The sequence below is a fragment of the Apium graveolens genome, unplaced genomic scaffold, assembly GCF_009905375.1.
Source record: "Apium graveolens cultivar Ventura unplaced genomic scaffold, ASM990537v1 ctg969, whole genome shotgun sequence".
NCBI lineage: Eukaryota > Viridiplantae > Streptophyta > Magnoliopsida > Apiales > Apiaceae > Apium > Apium graveolens.
The window spans coordinates 146771-169872 of record NW_027421883.1 but is presented as its reverse complement, the minus strand read 5'-3'; the positions used below and the strand labels follow the sequence as shown (position 1 = coordinate 169872).

The window sequence follows — 23102 nt, the reverse complement described above, 5'->3', positions numbered from 1 at the left end:
TAGTTGGTAATTCTATTGCAACCGAAGCTAAGTTAGCTACACTACTAAACGTCTAGAAGCCTTAGAAACCAACAATTTGTCTTCTCAATTTTCTATCTGTGCAAACTATAGTTCTCTTAATCATGTGATAGACAATTGACCTAAAATTAAACAAGTCAATGCCATATTTCAACCTAGAGTTAAGAATGACCCATATGCCCCACATACAATCCCGGTTGGACGAATCACCCAAATTTTATGGAAACAAGGTCAATACAATCAGTTTAATCAAAATTCTCAACCTGCTTTTCAAAAGCCCAATCCTGGTCCATACCAACTCAAATCCCAACCCATATCCTCCTCAAAATCTTGGTGATTATCCTAACTCAGTCCCTTGAATTCTCCTAGTTTTAGTGAATATAATAAGAAATTGAATTTCATTGAAAAGAGTATAGAGTCTTAACTTAAATCTCAATAATATTTCATAAGCTATGACCCAAGATAGGCAGTTACTAAATTCAAAAACACAAGCCATATATAAGCTAGAGGTTAAATTTAGTCGATTGGCAAACATAATCAGTGAGAGAGAGAAAATCGTTTCCCTAGTCAACCCAAGGTTAATCCTAAATTTCATCAGAACCAAAAGTCTCATGAAAATGTGAACTCTGTCATCTCTAAGGTCTGGTAATCAATTCAACAATCATGCTGGTATAAATATCAGGAAGATAAACTAACATGAACCAAATCCTCTACTCTTGAATCCTAGGCTTCAACAACCTCCCAATCCAAATCCTGAAACTTCTGAATCTAATCAGTCATCACCATCCAAAGAACCACCTTCAAAACCCCACTCTGATGTCTCTAGTGAAAAAGTCTTTAAGCCGAAAGCTCCGTTTCCTCAAAGACTTATCTTAAACAAACAATTTGCTCAGTTAGATAAGATTTTGGAAGTTTTTAAGCTAGTCAAGATCAGCATTCCTTTTTAGATGTAATTCAACAAGTTCCTCTTATGCTAAGTGTCTAAAAGATTTGTGCACTCATAAAAGAACCACTCATGTTCCTAAGAAAGCTTTCCTAACCTATCATGTTAGTTCTATCTTGTCAACATTAAATCCCTGTAAGTTAAGGATCCTGGTTGTCCTACCATCTCTTGTGTCATAGGTAATACCTTCATTGATAAAGCTTTACTCGATTTAGGAGTTAGTATGAATCTTCTTCCATTATCTGTCTATCAAGCCTTAGGTTAGGTCAAATTAAAAAGACTAGTGTTACTCTTCAGTTTGTTGACCGTTCTGTTAAAACCCCTAAGGGTATAGTTGAAGATGTGTTGATTAGATTGGTGATTTTATCTTCCATGTTGATTTCGTTGTTCTAGAAACTGAACCGGTCAAAAATCTCAAAAATCAAATCCCCATCATTTTAGGAAGGCCTTTTCTTCCACCTGTAATGCTTTGATTAACTGTAGAAATGGTTCGATAAAACTCACATTTGGAAATATGGTGATAGATCTGAATATCTTTAATGTAGGAAATCAACCTAATGAGCTTTTTGAACAACCTGTAGGAGTTAATTTGATAATAAGGTTGTGTCTTGTCAAATTCTTGAGGATAGTGCAATTGAATCTCTTCTTGAGGAAGATGTTTCGTGTGAGTATGAGAGTAATAGAGAACTTCATGATTTGTATAAGAATTTCACTTATGATGAGATATTTTACGAATTGAATGCCATTTTTAGCATGAAACCCAACTTGAGGATAGTTATTTTGATCCTAAGACCATTGTTAAGACTTCTGCTGGTGAGCCACCCCACACTTGATCCTATTCAATCATTTTCCACTCTTAATCAATCCTGGTAGTTAATAATGAAACTCATGATGTTCTTATTTCTAGTAGCAAAGAACCAAGAATTTCAAGTCATTAATTTGCTTAAACAACATAAAGAAGCGTCTAATTGGTCTATGAATGATGTTAGTGTAATGCGTTTTATTTTGATGCGATGATCTTATCTCTCTAGTGGATAATGTTTGTTCTTATGGGTGAGTTTTACATGTGTGTTCATTGTGTTACGAAGGTAGTTTTCTCATGCTCTGGTATTAGGTTAACAAATGTTTTTGTGCATGTCTACCATAATAAAGTGTAGGTATGGGGGAGTTATTATGTGTATGTGAGTCTGAGAGTGTATGCTTTATAGGTAATTGTGTTTTCTCCGTCATGCCCTTTAACAGGTATTCTCGTCCTTTACTTTGTCAGTTTTTCTATCATTTGCATACATTGAGGACAATGCATGATTTAGGTATGGGGGAGGGGTTTAGTAGTACTTATCTAAAAAAAAATCCAAAAAAATTGAAAAAAAATCCAAAAAAATAGAGATATTTTAGCTAAGTTGTCCAGTCCACTCTTGCACTTTAATACTAATTGGTGTTAGTAGTTTTTCAAACTTATATATATGTAATGCTTTTAGATGATTTGAACGTAGTTAAGTAATGCTGTCTTCATGAAACTTGTGTCGAACGAATTTTTGCTTAAGTGTCCAGGACGGCACATTTGCATAAGGTCTTTGTAGTAAAGATTGTTTAGGGAAGTTTTCGTTATTTGAGACAGAGCCCACATGTTTAAACAATGTCGAATCAAAATTTTTGCGAAAAAAAAATGATTGAATAAACTACTTCAATACCCAGTATTCCTCACAATAATAAAAAAAATGAGATGATGGGCACAAGTAGTATAATTAACTAGTCTTATTTTGTGGCCTTTGTTACTCGAGTAATTAAGTCTATAGGGGTATTACAAAACCTAGTGCCCTAAGACCATCTGGTTTGGAAATCATTGACCCAAAGCTCGATACATAGGTAACATAGAAAGCCTAAGAAAACGGACATTGCACAGCCTATTAGAAAAAAAAATTGTGAATTTTGGCTAGATACTTGTTTTGATAGAGATTGGGTTCGTTCAATATTGGTTGAAAAAGATGAAATGTATTTACTCAATTGATTCTTCAGAGACCTACTTTCATGACACAACTTGGGATTTTTTATAAATGTTCAGAGTCGATATAAGTGGATTGTTCATACCCATATCGTGGCTATAATTAGAAGAGTCTTAAAGGCATGTATTTTCCTAAAAATTCTCATGTTGACACCGATAAATGTTATTGTTGATAGAGTTTGGACACTTACTAGAGTATTTCACAAATTTCATGGGCATGTCTTCTGTAAACCCTTAGGAGACAACACTCCTCTTGTAGAGATCGTCTATGAGTTTAACGGGTTGGTAAACCTAAAATTTATCGTCACGCATACGTAAAGGAGCATAGGACTTTTCTTAGTTAGCATTTTTTATTTTTCTCGAGGACGAGCAAAAGATAGGTATGGGGCCATTTGATAGGTCCACATTATTGCATATTATAATACCCTATTTTATGTCCAATTTGGTAATTTTATTAATAAATAAATTATTTTACTTTGTTTTGTAGGAAAATAAATAAAATCAGAATTTGAGTTGGAAAAGGTACAAATAAGGAAGGAGGGGGACTATTCTAGAAGCCAAAGGAATTGGAAGATAAATAGAATACTTATTAGAGAAGAAGAATGATTTATTTTAAGAATCCTACTTGTATTCCAAGACCCAAACCCTCATATTTTCCCTATATATATGGGGTCTCTCATCTTGTATTTTACACATCCAAGACACCCCAACACAACCCAAGATACCCAATTAGTTGTTTGTTTTGTTCATTTTTTTTATCATGTGTAGCTAAATTTGTTCCCTAGGATGAAGATGAAGTTAATTTAATTGCTTTGATATCTTCTTGTTCCTATTAGTTGATTCTCATGATTTTTCTTGGTGTTTAATTGTTCAATTGACAAAGTGATTTTGATATATTATTGTTACCGAATTTATTTTTCAAAGCCTATGCTTGTTTCATGAAGTTTTGATGGGTTATTGTTAGATAACAAGTTTCATAGTATATGCTTGTCTCGTTAATTGATATACGTTATTTTTGTGAAGAAAAGAGAAATGATTTTAGGGCGAGTTGATATTAATTGTGATTGATTAACAGATTCGGATTTCTAGGATTTTCATATTATTTATTATTTGTTAATTAGGTTAAACAAATGTCATCTCAAATCTATTTGTCTAGTTCTCCTGATTTAAATTGTTAGGGTTTTGAAAATTCGTAGTCTCTGAGAATCGACCTGTAATTGCTACAACTAAACACAGTACGCTTGCAGTTCGTATATTTTTACACATCAGAAGACGATGGATCGTAATTACTAACATATTTGTTGTAGGTACTCTATTTAAGAACTCTTTCATGTAATGCAACCACAGGAAGGCGGTATCCATGGTCAGAGACCTCTAAGGGTATGCCTAGACGGAAGGCCTCCTCATGTAGCCAATTGGTGTCCTCATTGGGAATATGGGATAAAATATGTTGTGTGCTTTGGGTGTGCTTGTTGGGAGACTTCGGAGTATCTTGCACTTATCCTGTAATCTGCCGGGGGCTCCTTATGCGAGGGATAAGGATGCGTCCAATATTTGGGGTAAACCATCGTTATACATTGCGTCCACGGACTAGAGAAATAGCTGGTAGTAAAGGGCTATCTCCGGCAGGAGAGATAACTTATCCGTAAAGTCTCGAAGTCGTGGACGAGTTTTGAGCCTTTGTGATTAGGCCTCATCGCAGAAATTCCTAAATCTAGTAGAAAACGGTTCTAGTAGATTTCCTACTGGGCCTCGGGATGAGAAATCTAAAACAATTAGATTTCTTATTCCCCGAAAACTTTGTAGATTTGATTCTCTATAAATTGGGATACATAGAAAAATTGTAAGGGGTCGGAAGCGAGAACCTTAATGAGTCACCAGAAACCCTAAACAATCCCAGCCCCCAACCATCACAGCGATGATTTTTCCGGCGAAGAACCAATATTGTAGATCTTGATTCCGGTAACGAATCTCAAATTTTGTTGTTACCGATTACTATGTTAAAACTATATTTGGATTGTTTGAAATGAAGGCTTGAACTCAGATAAATTTGGTTATATTAAACCGATAATGAACAATATGTGCAAACTACCGATCATAAATTGACAACATCTACAATTTGACTGATTTAGGTTAGATGATGATGATTAGTTCACTTGAGGATACATTACAATTTTGCTATTATATTATAGTGTGTTTAAGTACTAAATTTTAACAATAATACTTTTATTCTAAATTTCAATATGTCAACTAATTATGTTCGAGTGTCATTAATTACTAATAATCCATTTTTGGCCTAACCAGTATCTTTGCTGAAACAAAATTAATGTATAATATGGCATAGGCTTAAACATATTTAAAAGATCTATTCTATTTTTTCTAAATAATATTGTTAAGTAATTTGTCGTACTAAACTATTAAGGTGTTAGAAGTAATGCCTAACATAATTTTATACTTTAACACTCATGTATGATAATTTTTGTATCGGTTGACCGCAAAACATACATAACCAATACTAATGTCAATATCAACATCAAAATCTAATAAGAATACAAATAATAAAATATATTAAAAAAACTTGTTGGTCTATAGGAAAGTACTACCAATTTGTTATTCGAAATCATAATAATTTGTTAGTTTAAAAGTAGCTAATACTGTTCTGTTTATAACTTTTCTAAGTGGTGTCATTTCCTATTTTTAACTTACAAATGCGTACCCTTTTAATTTAAGTTTTTAAATATTATACCATTTCATTACCCAAATGTTAGTTAAACTTAATATAAGGGCTTTATTGAGAATTTTCCTAAATATTAAATCGAGCCTCATAGATGAAATAAAATTCAAAACCACGCTTAATTGATATCAACAAATTCTATAAATGTGATAGCTTAAATTTATGATCTGAAATCATAATAAAGCCAAACTCAACATAAATCTTTGGAGCTCAACCTACATATTTATCTCAACGAATTTTGTAAAATTAATTTTAAAATACAAACATGTTTATTAAAATCAACATAATGTGATGAATCATAATAATTAATTAGTCTTCTATATCCAATTAATTTTATTAATATCCCACTAAAAACAATATTACATGCACCACGTAAATATAGAATCATATCATTATTAATATCACGTTTCACATAATATAAAAATAAATAAAGTTATAAAAATCAAAATGAACATGTGCGTAACATGAGTTTTTAGCTTATGTTATAAAAGGATGTATTCATTTTGGATTTTAAAAAATGGATAATAATTCATGAATTTTAAAAGATTTTCATTGATTTTAATTGTTCGTGGATTTTGACGTTATAATAGAAAAACCTTGTAAAGTCTTTATGATTTTATGAAGTTTTTCAACACTATTTCAAAATCTCATGTATTTTAAAGAAATTTTAAAAAATTAAAAATGAACTAGCATATCCATCAAAATTTACTAATTTTTCAAATAAAAAAAATTCACCTGACTTTTAAACACCATCAAATTTTGCTAGATTTTTAAAATTTAAATTGAATACCTCCAGATTTCTAAACTTTTTTAAAATTTAAATTGAATACACTCAAATTTTAAAATATTTTTTTCAACCTTTATTGAATATAATGAGATTTTAAAAAAAAATCCAAATTGAATACCTCTTAATTTCAAGAATCCACATAAATTTTTTAAAATCTTGATTAAAAATACCCCTCTGAAAAATTTGAGAGGCAAGGGGTAGGATATTAATTTTTTTTAACATAATTTAACATATAATTTTTGGATTTGTTTACTTTAAAAATATTTTAATCCTATTAATATATAAGATTATTTTAATTAAAACAAATTTATGTAAAACACATGGGTCATTTGACAATTTGAATCATTTTTTTATAATGATTAAAATTTTTGAATGATTTAATTTCTGAATCATTAACAAGATTTTCAAATAAGTTATTTGGCTAATCTGAATGCTTGTAAAATTTTGAAAATAATATTTTTAAACTTTATAAATCAGTTTTTTATTTTTATCTGAATTTTTTATGATGAATATTTTTCGAAAAATCAACTGTGATGGCACAAAAACATAACTGTGTAATAGGAAAAAATACAAAAATACGACTTAAAAAATATATTTTGTTATGTTAGTAGCACAAAATAAAAAAATTTAATAATCCTATAGAATACTTTTATTGACAAAAAAATTATCACATAATTTCATTCATCATTGAACATGTAACTATTTGTAATTATATTATTAAGAATTATATTAGACTATGAAAATAAATAAAGAAAGTGTTTGGGTTAAGTAAAATAATGTGTATGAATGGTTCACGAAACTTTTGTTTTCTCATAGCTAAGAGTAAATGGGCTTGTTCAGAAAAGGGCAAATAAAAAACAAATGATCTTAGCGTTACTTTTTCTTTTATTCAGTTCATTTAAGCTCGTTAAGCTATAAATAAATGACCCCTTAATTTACTCAATCCATATGCATTTTTATTATTTTTATTATGAACATATCATAATAATTGTAATTATTTTAAAAATCACATATTATAACATTTAAAATTATTAATAATACACAATTTGATCGAAAAAAATCCAAAAACTACTAATTTTTAATAACAAATTCATTTAATTATATAATAATCATTAAATGCAATCCATTCATCACAACAAATTAGTACCAATTTATATATATCGCAAATATGAGATTTTGTGCCTGTTTTAATTTTGGCTAATTAACAAAAAGTTAATTATAGTTAAATATTTAAAGCAACGTTAGAAAAAAAAAGTATTATTAGATATTTCAAAAATATAAAATTACCACAAAAGTTATAAAAAATGATAAAAATATTATTAGATATATTATGTTAAATATATTTAAATATTTATATATAAATAATAAAATAAATAGAATAATATATAATCCAGGCTTGGATGTTAATATATTTAGTTTTCAAGTATGTATCGTTCATTTGTCCTAATTATTAACAAATCTTTATTATTGTATTAAAGCTTAATTTTTGAAAATTTTAATTTTCGGTTTGATTTTCAACTATTCTATTTAATAATATTATAATCTTATTACTAAAATTTTATCTTTTTTAAATATAACATGTTACATTTTTAATTTTTCAACTGAAATAGTCTCATTTTTCAAAAATCACAGGAAATTTTATTTTAGTAAAACAAATTAATTAAACGATATTTAGTAGTAACTAACCAATAAACATTTTTCCCTAAAATATGTTATCAGTTATACTTTAAGTAAGTGCTCTTTTAAAAAATAAAACTGAAGATTTTATTTAATAAAAAATGAAAAATTATGTTAATATATAATATATATTTTTATATCACTTTAATTAAAATAATCTATAACTTTTATAAGTAGTGCTTATATTGCACACTTGTAAAATATGTAAATTTTTATCCAAAAAATAGGTAATTTCTTATTTAAAATTAATTTATAAGTAATATTACTAAGATATTATTGATCCAAAATGAAATTAGAGAATAGTTTAACCTCATCCGTGATACGTAGTTGAAAATTTTGACCGTTTTTTATATATGCATATGCACTAAAAGATACAAAATTTCAGCACAATTATCCAAGTCAACTAATGGTTAATTTGTGAAAGTTCTATACATGAATGTCTTGCCTTTTGGCATGGTGAGAATGTTCTCATCGTTAAAAGTTTAGTGAGTGCCTCAGTCTTAAGCCTTGTTCTTATCGATCCGTAAATACAAATCTTGGTTCGTGACTACCATTCAGTGTTGTTATCTATGTCTACATCCGGAATGAGTCTGCACGAGATGGGGGAGGGTTTCGCTATGATAAGTCTGGAGGAAGAAGAACATGGAGGTATAACATATGAAGAAAATACAGGGGAGTTAAGTGAAATAGATGTGAGATGGTGCTTGGTGGAAAGATTTCTTACGGACTCCATGATTGATTTTCAGGCCATGCAACACAAGATGGCCTCTCTAGGGAGACCAGGGAAGGGCATGTACGTCAAGCATCTTGAGGCCAATCGATTTTTATTTCAATTCTACCATGAAATAGACATCAGAAGGGTAATAGATGGGAGCCCATGGACGTTTGGGAGGTTTCCGTTAATATTTGAAAGGTTGAAAGAAGGTGAAAACCCAAGGACTTTACTAATCAACAAGCTAGATGTTTAGGTGCAGCTACATGACATGGAAACGGGGTTTATGTCACAGAGGGTTGTAAAGGACATTGGAGATTATGTGGGGAAATTTGTGGAGTCATATTCAAATAATTTTGTAGGGGTATGGAGAGAATATCTACGGGTTAGGGTGACGATTTCTCTAGATGTACCATATAAGAGGCGGATGAAGCTAAGGAAAAATGCAGAAACTTGGTGTTGGGTCAATTTCAAGTATGAAGGTATTCCAACATTCTGTTTCATCTGCGAAATGGTTGGTCATAGTGATATATATTGTGCTAAACTGTTTGATACACTGATAAGTGGCATTTTATACCACTTAGAACGTCTTATAATAGCTTGAATTGGTGTCTTGAAATCAAGTATTTTGTGTATTTGATGCTTTTTTCTAGTGTTTGTGCATTTCAGGGTATTAGTTGCATTTCGGGAGAGAATTCATCGATAATAAGCCTTGGCATGTGTTTAGCATTGCAAGTGGGAAGATAGGAGCAGATTGCAGCGAAGAAACGGGAGAAAAATGGATCAGTTTCCAGAAGGGGGCTGAGCGCCCGCTCAGCTCTGCTGAGCGACCGCTCAGGAAGCTGAGCGCCCGCCCAGGAATGCTGAGCGGCCGCGCAGTATCGGATTTTCAGAATTATTATTTTAGACTCCTATTTTTGTTTGACTTCCAACTTCTGAGTTAGCTGGGCTTTATGGGACTCCTATATAAGTAGATTTCAGAGACGTTTCAAAAAGGTTGGATCGTAGTATTAATCGAAGAGCAAGGAGATAAGGAAGAAGACCGTTTTAGCACACCGCAATGAAGAGGAAGCATATTTTCTTGTGATTCTTTATTTCGTTGTAATGTTGGATGCTAGTTTTCTTTACTTTGAACATATTTACTCTTGTGACGTACTCTGGCTTAATATAAGTAGTTTTAGTTATTATTCTCGTGTGTTATTATCATGTTTTCATATGAACCCATGATGATGATGAGTGTTATCATGGGCTAATCGTGATCATGGGGTCGTAGCGGATTTACTATGGAATTCTTTAGTTTGTTGTTTAATACCTTAGTGTGTGATGATTGTATGATATCTAGTATTGGTTGTGCGTAATCGTCTTATGTGTGTCACGAACATATAAGATAGGGTGTTAATCTCTTGTGAAGCGACGGTGGATCTTGAGGTTTAGAACTTGCCATGCTAGCATAGGTCCATGTACGAGTACGCATGATTAGTGGATAACTCTAACCATTTTATTCGCCCTGTGTAATCAAAAGGAATAACTTGTGCTTAAATCGTTATATTGTCAATTTCTGTAGACATATAGGGACTCAGCATAATTGATGCATATTCAACTTTTATCTTAATTGTGGATGCTTAGTAGAATGATATTAGTACAATGAAAGTTGACTTTTATCAGTTTCGTGTTATTCGATTAATATCATAACTGTTGCATGCTAAGGGTAATAACAATAGCTATTGAAGGAAGTAGTAATGAAGTTGTGATCTCATGAGTGTGTTAATATTGTTAATTCAAGTGTTAATTAAGTGTTTAATTCTCGTAGTTAATTATAGTTAATAACTAGTTAATCAAATCTAAGTGTTATTGTCTTAACATTGAGAAGTAATCATACACTGGTGAGTGAGTTTAATTGAACATAATTAGTCTGGGTCTATGTGGGAACGAACTAGAAAGTATTCTATATTACTTGTCGAACGCGTATAATTGCGTGTGTTATTAGCGCTTGTTTTCGCCCTAACAAGTTTTTGGCGCCACTGCCGGGGACTCAGCGTATTTGTTTCGTTTATGTACTGACCATCATTGGTCATTAGGACTCAGTGATTAAGACGTGTTACTTATTGTTTCCGGTTGTGTTTCAGGTACTTTAGTGAGCGTTTATGCAAACTCGTTCTCGTACTCGCAAGAGGACTTTAGATACGGCTGAGGAGACAGACGAAGTTCTTGATATTCCGGAGAAGATAGATTTTGAAGATTCGGATTCAGGAAGTGAGCAGAAAGAACCATTAATCATGGGTGATCGTATTGTTCAAGCAGATCCAGCTCTTATGGACTTTTCTCGACCCAAAATTGATGACATTCAGTCTAGCATCATGCACCCGGCTATTGAGGCCAATAACTTTGAAATCAAGTCGGGCACTATTCAGATGGTGCAGAATTCTGTTTCTTTTGGAGGTGCTGCGACTGAAGACCCCAACATGCACATAAGGAATTTTGTCGAGATCTGTAGTACTTTCAAATATAATGGTGTGACTGATGAGGCTATCAAGCTGAGACTTTTCCCATTCTCACTGAGGGATAAAGCTAAGGACTGGTTACATTCTGAACCAGCTGGGTCTATCACTACTTGGAAAGATCTTGCGCAAAAGTTTCTGGTAAAGTTTTATCCAATGGCGAAGACTGCTGCTTTGAGGAGTACTCTTACTCAGTTTGTGCAGCAACCTACAGAATCTATGTGCGAAGCTTGGGAGCGCTACAAAGAGATGTTGAGAAAGTGTCCACATCATGGAATGCCTGATTGGATGGTGATCACTGGTTTCTATAATGGTTTGGGGGCCCAATCTCGGCCCATGCTCGATGCAGCAGCTGGAGACGCCTTGTGGGCCAAAAGCTATACTGAGGCTTATAATCTTATTGAGACGATGGCTGCAAATGAGAATCAAAACCCAACTCAAAGGATGATGCCTGGGAAGGTAGCAGGTATTCTGGAAGTCGATGCAGCTACAGCTATTGCAGCGCAGCTCCAAGTGCTGTCTATGAAGGTCGACTCTCTAGCCACCTATGGGGTCAATCAGATAGCTATGGTTTGTGAGCTTTGTGCAGGTTCTGATGCTACGGATCAGTGTTCTCTTGTTAATGAATCTGTTCAGTATGTGAACAATTATCAGCGACAACAGCAGCCTGTGCCAGCTACTTATCATCTTAATAACAGAAATCATCCAAATTTCAGTTGGAGTAATAATCAGAATGTTATTCAGCAACCATATCAGCAAGGCGCAAGTAAACAGTTCAATCCACCTGGATTCCAGCAACCACAGCATTACGCTTAATCATATCCTCAACAAGAAAGTGTAGCTCCACCCTCTAGTGCTGATTTTGAGGAACTTAATTTATTGTGCAAGAGTCAGGCGGTTTCTATCAAGACCTTGGAAAATCAAATCGGTCAAATAGCCAATACAATGCTCAATCGTCAACCTGGCACACTTCCCAATGATACTGAAGTGCCAGGCAGGAAGGAAGCTAAAGAACAAGTCAAGACTATTACCTTAAGGTCTGGAAAAGTTGCTGATGCTGAAAAAGCAAAAGAAGGAGAAGCTGAAGCTGGTGATGAAGAAGCTAAGCAAAAGGAGAAAGCGGTGGAACCAAGGAAGACTACTATTGAACACACTCTGCCTGTGGGTAATACAGGGGAGAAACAGCTCTATCCACCACCACCTTTCCCTAAGAGATTGCAATAATAAAAGCTGGATAAGCAGTTCGGTAAGTTTCTGGAGGTGTTCAAGAAACTTCACATCAATATACCTTTCGCTGAGGCTCTGGAGCAAATGCCTAGTTATGTAAAATTTATGAAGAGTATTCTTTCAAGGAAGGTGAAACTGGATGATCTTGAGACCGTTGCTCTAACGGAAGAATGCAGTGTTGTGCTGTAACAAAAGTTACCTCCAAAGCTTAAAGATCCAGGTAGCTTCACCATTCCTTACACCATTGGCAAGTTGTCTTTTGACAAGTGCCTTTGTAATTTGGGAGCAAGCATCAATCTGATGCCGTTGTCGATCTTTAAAAAGTAGAATTTGCCTGATCCAAAGCCCACCTATATGTCTCTACAATTGGCTGATCGTTCTATTACATACCCCCGAGGCATAGTGGAGGATGTGCTAGTCAAGGTGGATAAGCTCTTCTTTCCTGCAGACTTTGTTATTCTGGATTTTGAGGAAGATAAGAAGATTCCCATAATCTTGGGAAGACCTTTCTTGGCTACAGGCCGTACCTTGATAGATGTACAGAAAGGTGAACTTACAATACGGGTGCAGGATCAGGATGTGACATTCAATGTAATCAAAGCAATGAAATTCCCTATAGAAGATGAGGAGTGCTTATAAGTGGATTTGATTGATTCTGCGGTTACTTCAGAACTTGATCATATGCTAGTGACTGATGCATTAGAGAAAGCCTTAGTGGGGGATTTTGACAGTGATGATGAGGATGGCAATGAGCAACTACAATATCTAAATGCTTCTCCCTGGAGGCGAAAGCTAGACATGTCGTTTGAATCTCTTGGTACTTCTGACCTCAAAAATGCTGAAGGAAAACTCAAACCATCTATTGAGGAAGCACCTACCTTGGAGCTTAAACCGTTGCCTGAACACTTGAGGTATGCTTTTTTAGGTGATGCATCTACGTTACCTGTTATTATTGCATCTGACCTTTCAGGTAGTGAGGAGGACAAGCTCTTAAGGATCTTGAAAGAATTCAAATCAGCTATCGGATGGACTATAGCAGACATCAAAGGGATCAGCCCTTCATACTGCATGCATAAGATTCTGCTAGAAGAAGGTAGTAAGCCGACTGTTGAGCAACAGCGCTGACTTAATCCTATCATGAAAGAAGTGGTGAAGAAAGAAATTTTGAAGTGGCTAGATGCAGGAATCATTTATCCTATTTCTGACAATTCTTGGGTGAGTCCCGTGCAATGTGTACCTAAGAAAGGAGGTATCACTGTGGTAGCAAATGAGAAGAACGAGCTCATCCCCACTTGAACAGTCACAGGATGGAGGGTATGCATGGACTACAGAAAGTTGAACAAGGCCACGAGGAAGGATCACTTCCCTCTTTCGTTTATTGATCAGATGCTTGACAGGTTGGCGGGGCATGAGTATTATTGTCTTCTGGATGGCTATTCGGGGTATAATAAGATTTGTATTGCACCAGGGGATCAAGAAAGGACTACCTTCACTTGTTCATTTGGCACGTTTGCTTTTCGCAGAGTTTCATTTGGGTTATGTGGCACATCGGCCACTTTTCAGAGATGTATGATGGCTATATTCTCTGGCATGATTGGAAATAATGTCGAGGTGTTCATGGACGACTTCTCCGTCTTTGGACATTCGTATGATGAATGTTTGAATAATCTTCGTGCAGTACTCAAAAGGTGTGTGGAAACTAATTTGGTGCTCAATTGGGAAAAATGTCATTTTATGGTACGTGAAGGCATTATTCTTGGGCATAAGGTCTCTAGCAAGGGTCTTGAGGTGGACAAAGCCAAGGTGGGAGTCATTGAAAATTTTCCACCACTTATTTCTGTGAAAGGAATCCGTAGTTTTCTTGGTCATGCGGGTTTTTATCGGCGTTTCATCAAGGACTTTTCGAAGATATCTAAGTTTTTGTGCAATTTGCTTGAGAAGGATGTGCCTTTTAAACTGCTTGACGGCATTTGAGACTCTCAAGAAGAGTTTGATAACTGCACCAGTTATTACAGCACCTGATTGGACAGAGCCTTTTGAGATGATGTGCGATGCGAGTAATTATGCGGTGGGCACAATTCTTGGGCAGCGCAAGAATAATCTCTTTCATGTGGTCTACTATGCTAGCAAGACCTTAAATGGGGCCCAAATGAACTACACCACTACTGAGAAGGAGCTCTTGGCTATAGTCTTTGGTTTCGAAAAAATTCGATCTTATTTGCTTGGGACAAAGGTGACAATTTTCACGGATCATGCGGTCATTCGCTATTTGGTTTCTAAGAAGGATTCGAAGCCGAGACTCATTCGTTGGGTGCTCTTGCTACAGAAATTTGAGTTAGAGATCAAGGATTGGAAAGGTACTGAGAATCAAGTAGCTGACCATCTTTCTAGATTGGAGAATCCCGAGTCGACTTCACATGATAAGACATTGATCAACGAATTTTTTCCGGATGAGCAGTTGTTCGCAGTTCAGGAGGAAGAGCCATGGTTCGCAGATATTGTGAATTATCTTGTAAGCAATATAATGCCTCCTAATCTGACCACAGCTCAAAAGAAGAAGTTTCTGCATGAGGTGAAGTGGTATATGTGGGATGAACCATATTTTTTTAGACAGGGAGCTGACCAGATCATCAGGAGATGTATCCCATTCTGTGAGATGGAGGGGATATTACGAGACTGGCACTCCACAGTTTATGGTGGACACTATGGTGGTGAGAAGACGGCAGCTCATATTCTACAAGCATGTTTTTTCTGGCCTACTTTGTTTAAGGATGTTCATCAGTTTGTTCTAAGGTGTGATCGTTGCCAAATAGTGGGAAATCTTACGAGAAAGGATGAGATAACGTTAAATGTGATGCTTGAAGTCGAGGTCTTTGATGTTTGGGGAATCGATTTCATGGGACCTTTTGTCTCGTCCTGCAATAATCAGTACATCTTGCTGGCAGTCGATTATGTCTCAAAATGGGTAGAAGTCAAAGCTCTACCGATGAATGATGCAAAGGCAGTGTTGAATTTTCTTCATAAGTATATTTTCACAAGGTTTGGAACGCCGTGAGTAATCATAAATGATGAAGGGTCGCATTTCTGCAACCGTAAGTTTACTTCTATGATACAGTGCTACAATGTGAATCATCGTATTGCTACTGCCTATCATCCGCAAACAAATGGTCAAGCGGAAGTGTCTAACAGAGAAATCAAGCGCATTTTAGAGAAGGTTGTTTGTCCGTCAAGGAAGGATTGGTCTTTAAATCTCGATGAAGTTGTTTGGGCTTATAGAACAGCATATAAGACTCCATTTGGGATGTCCCCGTTTCAACTTCTGTATGGTAAGGGATGTCATTTACCTGCGGAGCTTGAGCATAAGGCCTATTGGGCTTTGAAGAAGTTGAACCTGGATCTAGATGCAGCTAGAAAGAAGCGAATGCTTCAGCTTAATGAACTTGATGAATTTCGACTCCAAGCGTACGAGAACAATAAAATGTACAAGGAAAAAGTGAAAAGGTGGCACGACAGGAAGCTTCATCCTAAGTTATTTGTGCCGAGACAGCAAGTTCTTTTATTCAACTCTCGTCTCCGATTTTTTCCTGGGAAGTTGAAATCAAGGTGGTCTGGACCTTTTATTGTCAAAACTGTGTTTCCACATGGACCGGTGGAGATTTTTGAGAATGATTCGGACCAAGCATTCAAGGTTAATGGTCAGCATTTGAAGCACTACTATGGGGACACGGCAAACCAGGAAGTGGTTAGTGTCATTTTATTGTCAACTTGAGTAAGGTACGCTACGTCAAGCTAATGACGAAAAAGAAGCGCTTCTTGGGAGGCAACCCATGATTTATTGTTATAGGAACCCTTAGAAGTTAGTAACCTATCCAAAACCACAAAAAAAAATCAGAAAAATAGGGCAAGGAAAAAAAAATTCCAGAAGACCCCTGAGCGCCCGCTCAGCTCTGCTGAGCGACCGCTCAGCACTGCTGAGCGACCGCTCAGGGGCCGACTGGGAGAAATTTTTTTAAGTCCAATAAAATTCCAAAAAAAATTGAAAAAAAAACAGAATACAACCCATTACCCACGACCTATTTCCCCATTATCCCATATTTTTAACCCTCAAACCCACTCCTAATAAAATTTTACCCTAATCCCTACCCTATATATACATACACCTATTTCATATACTCCCCATACTCTTTCAAACCTTAAACTCTCTCCCAAACCCAAAAACAAAAATCTTAAACACTTTTACTCAGTTTCGATGGCACCCAAGAGATCCAGGACTATCGATAGCAGCAGCATTGTCCCTACTGCTGATTCTTCGAGGGGTACTGCTGCGAGGCCTCGTTTGAATGATAGGGCTGCTGAGGAGGAGTATACTAGGCTTCTGGGTAAGCCGATTTTGAAGGAGAGGGGGTTCTTACCATCGGGGAGGGATGGTGAGTTGTTGCCTATGATTGCTGAGAAGGGTTGGATTGCTTTCTGTGAGTCTCGTGAAGCAGTTCCGATGAGCGTGGTTCACGAGTTCTATGCGAACGCGAAGGCTGAGAGGAATGGGTATTCTGTTGTTCGGGGGATGACGGTGGATTATCACCCTGCGGCGATTCGCTGTGTGATTGGGCAGCGACAGAGGAAGCCCATGGAGGAGAATTGGAACGAGAAGACTGCTGAGGATTTTGACTTGGATTTGATTTGTGCTACTCTCTGTAGGCCGGACACAGTTTGGACCTTCAAGACTGGGACTAACGAGTATCGCAACTTTCCGGCGATCGCGATGAATAGGTATGCCCGTGCATGGAATGCTTTTATTTGTGCTAATATTCTGCCTACTTCACATGCACATGAGGTCACATTTGAGAGAGCACAGTTATTATGGGGAATTTTGAATGAGGAGTACTATGTGGACCTTGGTGAGTTCATCTACCAAGGAATTCTGAAGTTTTTGAGGGGAGCTAAGCACATGAACATCCCTTATGCATCCATGGTTACAAAAATTTGCCGAGCAGTGGGAGTTCAGTGGCCATCTCATGAGCAGTTGCAGTTGTTGGCCGCTCCTATTGACTCCGGGACTCTGCATGCGATACAGGAGTGGACCGGTGGTGAGCCCGAGGAGCATGGGCTGGGTTATCGTCTTCCAGGAGGGCGTCCAGACAAGGTGCTACCATGGCGAGGCCAAGGCGAGATGAGGCTGGTTCTTCTAGAGCTCAGGAGGGTGCTGGGATGGCTGATGCCCAGTATAGGAGGCTGTCGAGGAGGATGGATGCTATGTACGAGACACTGAGCAGGTTTGCTCAGGAGCTCACCCTTGCACTTGGGACTGCTTTTCGAGGCCTTGGAGCTGACATCCAGTGGCCAATTTTTGGTGAGGATTCTGCATATCCGCCTCCTGATACACCACCCTCTGAGGGTGATAATGATGATGATCTCTCCGAGTAGGTATACCCTATGTTCCTTTCTACTACCTTCACTGGGGACAGTGAAGATTATAAGTTTGGGGGTGGTAGTTAAGGAAAATTTTGTGTGTGTGTCATATAGTTGCATATTCATGATAGTTTAGTTCATATAATTGCATATTTTTTTTCCATATAGTTTTTTTATTATTTATAGCTTTATTTATCATATCATGTAGAACATGCATATACCATGATCCCTTTTGCGCTGATTTACCAATTAATTTATGATGTTGATGCGAGTGTAGTGATAGCGTTGAAGTGATGTTGAGTCGAGTAGGTTGATATGCATGCTAGAAATACTTGTAATTTCACTAAGTCTTAGAGAATGCTTAAGGACTAGATTGTTATTATGGTTCGATGGTTTTCGAGGTTAATCTATTGATTATGCTTAGAATTTTATAATAGGTTTTTAGTGATAAAAGGCATGAAAAGAAAAAAAATGGAGTGAAAAATGGAATTTATTGCTAATTGTGGCTAGGCGTCAAATGGCTAGTAGCCGGCTCGTATTTTTATGCGAGTAGTCTAGGGTTGAGCAAGATGGAGCGAAACGCACTTGCTCAGAAATTTTGAGAAAAAAAGAAGAAAAAAGAAAAATAGAAAAAAAAATAGAAAAAAGAAAAGAAAAAAAAGAGAGTGAATGCATAATTGATCACGAGTGGGCTCTTTGGTATTCGAGTTATTAAGTTCTTAGGGGACTTTGTGCCTAGTGACCTAAGGCTTTTATAGTCTGGGAACCGCTAACCTAACGCTCGCTACATGGACGCCATTGCATAAGTCTTTTGTTGACCTCACACATTGCACGGTCAAATAAGCATTTGTTGTTATAAATAAAAGGCATGATTTCGTCATAAGCTCCAGAATCTTGAAGTGTTATAAGTCACTTTGTGCGTAGAATTTTTATTCTTCGTATAATCATGCGATTGCCTTGAGGATAGTTGAGTTATGATCATTGATCTAGTTTCGAAGCATATCTGTTAAGCATCTGCACACACCACGTTTCTGGCTGTATGTTAGTTTGCATGATTTGATTGATCTTTATTCGCCTAATTGCATTTGTTAAGATGTCGTAAGTTGGTTGGTTTGGTCGTAGTAAGGGGGATCGCTGCATTTCATATAGATTGCATTCATGCATGTTTTTGTTTTGTTTTTGAGTCTGTGACGCTTGAGGACAAACATCGATTTAAGTTTGGGGGTGTGATAAGTGGCATTTTATACCACTTCGAACGTCTTATAATAGCTTGAATTGGTGTCTTGAAATCAAGTATTTTATGTATTTGATGCGTTTTTCTAGTGTTTGTGCATTTCAGGGTATTAGTTGCATTTCAGGAGTGAATTCATCGATAATAAGCCTTGGCATGTGTTTAGCATTGCTAGTGGGAAGATAGGAGCAGATTGCAGCGAAGAAACGGGAGAAAAATGGATCAGTTTCCAGAAGGGGGCTGAGCGCCCGCTCAGCTCTGCTGAGCGACCGCTTAGGAAGCTGAGCGCCCGCTCAGGAATGCTGAGCGGCCGCGCAGGGTCGGATTTTCAATTTATTATTTTAGACTCCTATTTTTGTTTGACTTCCAACTTCTGAGTTAGCTGGGCTTTATAAGACTCCTATATAAGTAGATTTCAAAGACGTTTTAAAAAGGTTGGATCGAAGTATTAATCGAAGAGCAAGGAGATAAGGAAGAAGACCATTTTAGCACACCGCAACGAAGAGGAAGCATATTTTCTTGTGATTCTTTATTTTGTTGTAACGTTGGATGCTAGTTTTCTTTAATTTGAACCTATTTACTCTTGTGACGTACTCTAGTTTAATATAAGTAGTTTTAGTTATTATTCTCGTGTGTTATTATCATGTTTTCATATGAACCCATGATGATGATGAGTTCTATCATGGGCTAATCGTGATCATGGGGTCGTAGCGGATTTACTATGAAATTCTTTAGTTAGTTGTTTAATACCTTAGTGTGTGATGATTGTATGATATCTAGTATTGGTTGTGCGTAATCGTCTTATGTGCGTCGCGAACATATAAGATAGGGTGTTAATCTCTTGTGAAGCGACGGTGGATCTGGAGGTTTAGAACTTGCCATGCTAGCATAGGTTCATGTACGAGTATGCATGATTAGTGGGTAACTCTAACCATTTTATTCACCCTGTGTAATCAAAAGGAATAACTTGTGCTTAAATCGGTATGTTGTCAATTTCTGTAGACATATAGGGACTCAACATAATTGATGCATATTCAACTTCTATCTTAATTGTGGATGCTCGGTAGAATGGTATTAGTACAATAAAAGTTGGCTTTTATAAGTTTCTTGTTATTTGATTAATATCATCAATGTTGCATGCTAAGGGTAATAACAATAGCAATTGAAGGAAGTAGTAATGAAGTTGTGATCTCATGAGTGTGTTAATATTGTTAATTCAAGTGTTAATTAAGTGTTTAATTCTCGTAGTTAATTGTAGTTAATAACTAGTTAATCAAATCTAAGTGTTATTGTCTTAACATTGAGAAGTAATCATACACTGGTGAGTGAGTTTATTGAACATAATTAGTCTGAGTCTCTGTGGGAACGAACTAGAAAGTGTTCTATATTACTTGTGAACGCGTATACTTGCGTGTGTTATTAGCGCGTGTTTTCGCCCTAACATACACCGGTTGAGGAAATCGTGAAGCCATATGGCCCTTGGTTGAGGGCATATCCTAGAAGACGAAGTCATACCATCGGTAGTAATTGGTTGAGGATGGGTGGAGCAATTCCGGTCAGTAACACGGTGGCTACAGATAGCAAAAAATCTGGTACCGAAAATGATGTTAATGTGATAAGGAAGGGAGATAAATCCGGGATAATAGTAAGAGTAACAGGGGCATGATTGTAGGAGATGGGTGTGTGAGTAGGGGAGCTATATCCACTCTAGCTAACAGAAATATAAGCCTGTTAGCTAATAATCAGGAAAATAATATGCAGAAATAACTCACCAATAATGAGGAGGAAAATACAGAGTTAATTTTGTCTAACCCGAAACGACGTAGAATGGATCAACAAGTTGGGCCTACTGAAAAAAGTAGTGCATAGGAAGATGTTATTATGAGCACACAAATAGAAGACAAACAGAACCAAAAAAACTTGATTATGGCGGGTGCTGCATTGCAGGCCCGCCAGTCCTCATGAGCACTGTAAGTTGGAACTGCCAAGGTATTGGGTCACCTTGGAAAGTTCGGTTCCTTCAAAACGTTATTCGTCAATAAAGACGCTTATTAATCTTTCTTTGTGAAACTCTAAGTAGCAAGGTGCAGATGGAACGTATCAGAATGAAAATAAACTTTCAAGGTATGACTGTGGTAGAACCCCAGGGCCGCAGCGGGGGATTGGCTTTGTTATGGAGATAAAACGAACAAGATAAGCTTCTTAGTCTATCGAACAATCACATAGACGTGGAGCTTACTATTCAGGATATGCAAACTTGGAGGTTGACTGGTTTTTACGGGGAGCCAAATAGAAATCTTAGATGTAGAACCTGGGATTTATTGCGTCATCTGGCAAAGGACTCTAATTTTCCGTGGTGCATCATTGGGGACATGAATAACATAATTTCCCAGCTAGATAAAAGGGGTGGAGCAGCGTATTCGCAAAACTTAATAGATGGGTCTAATGAAGTGATTGAGGAAACAAGATTACAAGATATGGAACTATAAGGGCATCAGTTTACCTGGGAGCGAGGATGCAACACTGTTAAATGGCTAGAAATACGACTGGACAGGGCACTGGTGTCAAGCAGCTGGTTTGATATTTTCCCTATGGCTAAACTGCACAATATAGAAGGGTCACCTTCGGACCGTAATCCAATCTTTCTTGAACCAAAAGTTGCCTAGGGCTGACAAAGGAAAAAACATTTTCATTTTGAAAATGCTTGAATAACAGAACCGTTCTGTTTGCAAATTGTGCAGGATAGCTGGGAATCCAATAAGGATGCCAGTATTCTATATAAGGTTAAACAGTGCAGTGTAAACTTGGAGCAGTGGGGCAAGGAAATAACAGGTTGCTTTGGTAAGAGGTTAAAGAATTGTAAACTACAGATGAAACAGTACCGTGATGAGAGGGATGATCAATCAATTCAGAAGTATAAGGAGGCCAAACAGTAACTTCACTTTATTCTTGACCAGAAAGAAATATTCTGGAGACAGAGATTAAAGCAGTTATGGCTGCAATCAGGTGAGAAGAATACAAAGTACTTTCATTCTTCATGTAGCTCTCGCCATTGTACAAACCGAATTCAAAGATTGAAGGATGATAATAGGGATTGATTAAGCTGGCAAAACGGGTTACAAAAGCTCATCTCAGACTACTACCAAAATTTATTCAGTTACACTCAAGTAAATAGTGATGAGGTGATCAGCTGTGTTAACCAAAAAAATTTTGATGCTCAGAATTCAAAGCTTATGAAGGAGATCACAGACGAAGAAGTCAAAACAGTAGTGTTTCAAATGCACCCGGAAAAGGCTCCGGGGTCGGATGGCATGACACCAGCCGTTAACCAAAAATATTGAAAGATTGTAGGGAGGGATGTGATCAAAATGACGAGAGATTTTTTTCAAACTGGAAGAATTCCAGGAGGGTTAAATAAAACAAATTTGGTCCTGCTGCCTAAAAAAAAATCCAACAGTGGTAGGAGACCTTAGGCCTATTGCCCTTTGTAATGTGTTAAGTAAAATAATTAAAAAGGTGATAGCAAATCGTATGAAAAATCTTCTTAAAATGGTGGTGTCGGACACTCAAAGTGCCTTTATCCCGGGCCGGTTAATCTCGGATAATATTATAATTTCATACGAGGTTATGCACTATTTGAAGAGAAAGAAATTCAGTAAGGAGGGTTTTATGGCTCTAAAGCTTGACATGAGTAAAGCCTATGATCTTATTGAATGGAATTTCTTGGAGGCGATGTTGAGAAAAATAGGTTTTTGTGATTGGTGGGTTCATCTTGTCATGGAATGTGTTACCGCGACTTCGTACTCTATAGTTCACGGAGAATATAAGATGGGTCCAATTATACCGAAAAGGGGGATTAGACAA

At 36.4% G+C, this 23102-nt stretch overlaps 1 non-coding gene across 1 annotated transcript; it reads right to left on the bottom strand.

The window, feature by feature from the left end:
* Positions 1 to 11542: 11542 nt before the first annotated feature.
* LOC141705760 (small nucleolar RNA R71) lies at positions 11543 to 11649 on the bottom strand. The gene has a single exon (XR_012568471.1). It is a non-coding gene; the product is annotated as a small nucleolar RNA R71 (small nucleolar RNA).
* Between the last annotated feature and the right edge of the window lie 11453 nt (positions 11650 to 23102).